We start from the raw sequence: 6,576 nt of genomic DNA on the forward strand, positions 1-6,576 counted from the left end.
GCCGAGCAGGGGGCACCACAGGCATGTCACGCTGCAAACTGAGGAACAGGACTTTGGGAGGCAATCCCACGGAAAAACGGAAGTGCGCTTTTGGGACAGCTTTCCTACGCTCGCCTGCAATGGCAAGGTAGAAGTCTTTGAAACCTTTGATCTCTCGGGAGCCTTCCCAGGCTGCCGTCCAGTCCTCGTAGGCTTTGAAGAAACCAGGGAGAGCCAGTTGCATGTCCGAGGTGGCCGTTCCCCAGTTGTCGCCGTTGTAGGCCGCCACAGGCCTGACAAAGAGATCCCAACAAGCTGTCGGGAACGAAAGCCAGCAGCGACTGCCCTGTGGAAAGGTGCGTGTGAAGTCCGCTAGAGTAAGCGAGGTCTCTGCGTTTCGGGGTTACTGCAGAAGCTGTGATGCGATGAAGAGCAGGTGGCCGCCAGCGCGGGGCGAGGGGAGCGGCGGGAGCGGGAGCGGGAGCAGTCTCGGGGCCGGGTGGGTGGGCGGGGGAAGGCGGTCCGGCCCCGGGCCGGGGAGGGTGTGCGCCGGCGTGAAGGAAAGCGGGTGGTGGGGAAAGCGGGGCCGGGCCGGGGCGGGGGGACCAAGAGCGGCGCTGAGGCCGGTGCCGGCGGGGGCCAGTGTGGCGCCACACCACCCCTGGGGTGTCCGCTGTAAGACCTAAGCAGGGGCGGCCCTGGTTCCCCCTGGGAAGGGAGACCGCCTCAGACACTCCTTTTTCTTTTCCCTCTGCCCCTCCCCGGGGAGGGGTGGGGGCGGCTTCCCCCCTCCTCTCTTGCCCGGGATTTCCTCGTCCTCCTTTTCCAGCCTCCTGGCGCACGATGGGGCAATGGGCCGCAGGGCTGGAAATGGGCGGAGGGCCATCCCCTCTGCCCCCGCCTTTGGGTCCTGTCCCGCCAGCGTCGCGCTCTGCGGCGTCGGCGCCTCGGGTGCCGGCCTGCAGCCTGGGAGATGCGTCTTCCACCTCCTTGGGGCGGGTGGAGGTGTGCGAGGCCTTTCTGCCCAGCCAAGGCGGCGGGGGGCAGGGGCTGGGGGGCTCCCTTCGTCCCCTCGGAGGAGCTGGGGCAAGTCCCCGGACCGGGGCCGGCTGGAGCGTGCGGTGTAAACCTTGGGTCGGAAGACAGACAGAGAGAGGTACTGCTGCCCTGCCTCCTGGGGTTACGGCGTGCAAAGGGGATTTTCTTGTTTTGAGGGCTCCGGGCCCTTATCTTGACCTTTGCGCTAATATTGTCCCTATTTTTCTCTAAATGGCCCGGGATGCTCTTTGGGTTTGTTCCCTACTAGCTAAGTCCCGGAATTCCACCGATGCCTCGTCTTCACTTGGGCGCGAGCGCTGGCCTGAGTTTTTTGACCACCGTTTCCCTTCTAGAAACTCGCCTTGGTAGAGCTATACACGTTGCGATGCTTAACAACCCTGTGGGCCTGACAGCCTGGCCACCACGGCTTCTTGGCACAAACCACATCTTTTGGTGCACAGGTGTACGAAATGGATCCGTGTCGTCGCGTGTGTTCGCGTGGAGAGGAAGTGGCTGCCAGTGTCTACCCTAACAGGAGTTGCTTCGGAAAGGCATCTCGTCTGCTAGTGAAACTCTACTGTCGGAAAGATGAGAAACAGGCAAGAGAAAGTTGTCATATTTATGAGAGAGGAGGTGCAGATCGCCAGGCAGAGACAAACCAAGGCAGGCTAACCGCTGAGCCTCAAAGGTGGCCAAAGGGATACGGAAACGATGGCCAAGGGACCCGTCCGGACAACTATGGCTACCTGGACGGAGCAGTTGTTCTTACTCACACATGTATGTTAATTCTGACACACGGTTACATTTCCATGTTAACGTCAGAACTCTCTGATTTTCTGACAGCCCTCGTTTATGGTACGGGGATCAAAAAAAACCCAAACCAACAAACCAAAACAAAACCCCAACATAAAAAAACCCAGTAACCCCCAGTTCGAGCGGTTTTCAGTGCATCCAATAAACTCGTCTTGGCCCAGGCCGAGCAGGGGGCACCACAGGCATGTCACGCTGCAAACTGAGGAACAGGACTTTGGGAGGCAATCCCACGGAAAAACGGAAGTGCGCTTTTGGGACAGCTTTCCTACGCTCGCCTGCAATGGCAAGGTAGAAGTCTTTGAAACCTTTGATCTCTCGGGAGCCTTCCCAGGCTGCCGTCCAGTCCTCGTAGGCTTTGAAGAAACCAGGGAGAGCCAGTTGCATGTCCGAGGTGGCCGTTCCCCAGTTGTCGCCGTTGTAGGCCGCCACAGGCCTGACAAAGAGATCCCAACAAGCTGTCGGGAACGAAAGCCAGCAGCGACTGCCCTGTGGAAAGGTGCGTGTGAAGTCCGCTAGAGTAAGCGAGGTCTCTGCGTTTCGGGGTTACTGCAGAAGCTGTGATGCGATGAAGAGCAGGTGGCCGCCAGCGCGGGGCGAGGGGAGCGGCGGGGAGCGGGAGCGGGAGCAGTCTCGGGGCCGGGTGGGTGGGCGGGGGAAGGCGGTCCGGCCCCGGGCCGGGGAGGGTGTGCGCCGGCGTGAAGGAAAGCGGGTGGTGGGGAAAGCGGGGCCGGGCCGGGGCGGGGGGACCAAGAGCGGCGCTGAGGCCGGTGCCGGCGGGGGCCAGTGTGGCGCCACACCACCCCTGGGGTGTCCGCTGTAAGACCTAAGCAGGGGCGGCCTTGGTTCCCCCTGGGAAGGGAGACCGCCTCAGACACTCCTTTTTCTTTTCCCTCTGCCCCTCCCCGGGGAGGGGTGGGGGCGGCTTCCCCCCTCCTCTCTTGCCCGGGATTTCCTCGTCCTCCTTTTCCAGCCTCCTGGCGCACGATGGGGCAATGGGCCGCAGGGCTGGAAATGGGCGGAGGGCCATCCCCTCTGCCCCCGCCTTTGGGTCCTGTCCCGCCAGCGTCGCGCTCTGCGGCGTCGGCGCCTCGGGTGCCGGCCTGCAGCCTGGGAGATGCGTCTTCCACCTCCTTGGGGCGGGTGGAGGTGTGCGAGGCCTTTCTGCCCAGCCAAGGCGGCGGGGGGCAGGGGCTGGGGGGCTCCCTTCGTCCCCTCGGAGGAGCTGGGGCAAGTCCCCGGACCGGGGCCGGCTGGAGCGTGCGGTGTAAACCTTGGGTCGGAAGACAGACAGAGAGAGGTACTGCTGCCCTGCCTCCTGGGGTTACGGCGTGCAAAGGGGATTTTCTTGTTTTGAGGGCTCCGGGCCCTTATCTTGACCTTTGCGCTAATATTGTCCCTATTTTTCTCTAAATGGCCCGGGATGCTCTTTGGGTTTGTTCCCTACTAGCTAAGTCCCGGAATTCCACCGATGCCTCGTCTTCACTTGGGCGCGAGCGCTGGCCTGAGTTTTTTGACCACCGTTTCCCTTCTAGAAACTCGCCTTGGTAGAGCTATACACGTTGCGATGCTTAACAACCCTGTGGGCCTGACAGCCTGGCCACCACGGCTTCTTGGCACAAACCACATCTTTTGGTGCACAGGTGTACGAAATGGATCCGTGTCGTCGCGTGTGTTCGCGTGGAGAGGAAGTGGCTGCCAGTGTCTACCCTAACAGGAGTTGCTTCGGAAAGGCATCTCGTCTGCTAGTGAAACTCTACTGTCGGAAAGATGAGAAACAGGCAAGAGAAAGTTGTCATATTTATGAGAGAGGAGGTGCAGATCGCCAGGCAGAGACAAACCAAGGCAGGCTAACCGCTGAGCCTCAAAGGTGGCCAAAGGGATACGGAAACGATGGCCAAGGGACCCGTCCGGACAACTATGGCTACCTGGACGGAGCAGTTGTTCTTACTCACACATGTATGTTAATTCTGACACACGGTTACATTTCCATGTTAACGTCAGAACTCTCTGATTTTCTGACAGCCCTCGTTTATGGTACGGGGATCAAAAAAAACCCAAACCAACAAACCAAAACAAAACCCCAACATAAAAAAACCCAGTAACCCCCAGTTCGAGCGGTTTTCAGTGCATCCAATAAACTCGTCTTGGCCCAGGCCGAGCAGGGGGCACCACAGGCATGTCACGCTGCAAACTGAGGAACAGGACTTTGGGAGGCAATCCCACGGAAAAACGGAAGTGCGCTTTTGGGACAGCTTTCCTACGCTCGCCTGCAATGGCAAGGTAGAAGTCTTTGAAACCTTTGATCTCTCGGGAGCCTTCCCAGGCTGCCGTCCAGTCCTCGTAGGCTTTGAAGAAACCAGGGAGAGCCAGTTGCATGTCCGAGGTGGCCGTTCCCCAGTTGTCGCCGTTGTAGGCCGCCACAGGCCTGACAAAGAGATCCCAACAAGCTGTCGGGAACGAAAGCCAGCAGCGACTGCCCTGTGGAAAGGTGCGTGTGAAGTCCGCTAGAGTAAGCGAGGTCTCTGCGTTTCGGGGTTACTGCAGAAGCTGTGATGCGATGAAGAGCAGGTGGCCGCCAGCGCGGGGCGAGGGGAGCGGCGGGGAGCGGGAGCGGGAGCAGTCTCGGGGCCGGGTGGGTGGGCGGGGGAAGGCGGTCCGGCCCCGGGCCGGGGAGGGTGTGCGCCGGCGTGAAGGAAAGCGGGTGGTGGGGAAAGCGGGGCCGGGCCGGGGCGGGGGGACCAAGAGCGGCGCTGAGGCCGGTGCCGGCGGGGGCCAGTGTGGCGCCACACCACCCCTGGGGTGTCCGCTGTAAGACCTAAGCAGGGGCGGCCCTGGTTCCCCCTGGGAAGGGAGACCGCCTCAGACACTCCTTTTTCTTTTCCCTCTGCCCCTCCCCGGGGAGGGGTGGGGGCGGCTTCCCCCCTCCTCTCTTGCCCGGGATTTCCTCGTCCTCCTTTTCCAGCCTCCTGGCGCACGATGGGGCAATGGGCCGCAGGGCTGGAAATGGGCGGAGGGCCATCCCCTCTGCCCCCGCCTTTGGGTCCTGTCCCGCCAGCGTCGCGCTCTGCGGCGTCGGCGCCTCGGGTGCCGGCCTGCAGCCTGGGAGATGCGTCTTCCACCTCCTTGGGGCGGGTGGAGGTGTGCGAGGCCTTTCTGCCCAGCCAAGGCGGCGGGGGGCAGGGGCTGGGGGGCTCCCTTCGTCCCCTCGGAGGAGCTGGGGCAAGTCCCCGGACCGGGGCCGGCTGGAGCGTGCGGTGTAAACCTTGGGTCGGAAGACAGACAGAGAGAGGTACTGCTGCCCTGCCTCCTGGGGTTACGGCGTGCAAAGGGGATTTTCTTGTTTTGAGGGCTCCGGGCCCTTATCTTGACCTTTGCGCTAATATTGTCCCTATTTTTCTCTAAATGGCCCGGGATGCTCTTTGGGTTTGTTCCCTACTAGCTAAGTCCCGGAATTCCACCGATGCCTCGTCTTCACTTGGGCGCGAGCGCTGGCCTGAGTTTTTTGACCACCGTTTCCCTTCTAGAAACTCGCCTTGGTAGAGCTATACACGTTGCGATGCTTAACAACCCTGTGGGCCTGACAGCCTGGCCACCACGGCTTCTTGGCACAAACCACATCTTTTGGTGCACAGGTGTACGAAATGGATCCGTGTCGTCGCGTGTGTTCGCGTGGAGAGGAAGTGGCTGCCAGTGTCTACCCTAACAGGAGTTGCTTCGGAAAGGCATCTCGTCTGCTAGTGAAACTCTACTGTCGGAAAGATGAGAAACAGGCAAGAGAAAGTTGTCATATTTATGAGAGAGGAGGTGCAGATCGCCAGGCAGAGACAAACCAAGGCAGGCTAACCGCTGAGCCTCAAAGGTGGCCAAAGGGATACGGAAACGATGGCCAAGGGACCCGTCCGGACAACTATGGCTACCTGGACGGAGCAGTTGTTCTTACTCACACATGTATGTTAATTCTGACACACGGTTACATTTCCATGTTAACGTCAGAACTCTCTGATTTTCTGACAGCCCTCGTTTATGGTACGGGGATCAAAAAAAACCCAAACCAACAAACCAAAACAAAACCCCAACATAAAAAAACCCAGTAACCCCCAGTTCGAGCGGTTTTCAGTGCATCCAATAAACTCGTCTTGGCCCAGGCCGAGCAGGGGGCACCACAGGCATGTCACGCTGCAAACTGAGGAACAGGACTTTGGGAGGCAATCCCACGGAAAAACGGAAGTGCGCTTTTGGGACAGCTTTCCTACGCTCGCCTGCAATGGCAAGGTAGAAGTCTTTGAAACCTTTGATCTCTCGGGAGCCTTCCCAGGCTGCCGTCCAGTCCTCGTAGGCTTTGAAGAAACCAGGGAGAGCCAGTTGCATGTCCGAGGTGGCCGTTCCCCAGTTGTCGCCGTTGTAGGCCGCCACAGGCCTGACAAAGAGATCCCAACAAGCTGTCGGGAACGAAAGCCAGCAGCGACTGCCCTGTGGAAAGGTGCGTGTGAAGTCCGCTAGAGTAAGCGAGGTCTCTGCGTTTCGGGGTTACTGCAGAAGCTGTGATGCGATGAAGAGCAGGTGGCCGCCAGCGCGGGGCGAGGGGAGCGGCGGGAGCGGGAGCGGGAGCAGTCTCGGGGCCGGGTGGGTGGGCGGGGGAAGGCGGTCCGGCCCCGGGCCGGGGAGGGTGTGCGCCGGCGTGAAGGAAAGCGGGTGGTGGGGGAAAGCGGGGCCGGGCCGGGGCGGGGGGACCAAGAGCGGCGCTGA

Source organism: Harpia harpyja, chromosome 1 (genome assembly GCF_026419915.1).
Source record: "Harpia harpyja isolate bHarHar1 chromosome 1, bHarHar1 primary haplotype, whole genome shotgun sequence".
NCBI lineage: Eukaryota > Metazoa > Chordata > Aves > Accipitriformes > Accipitridae > Harpia > Harpia harpyja.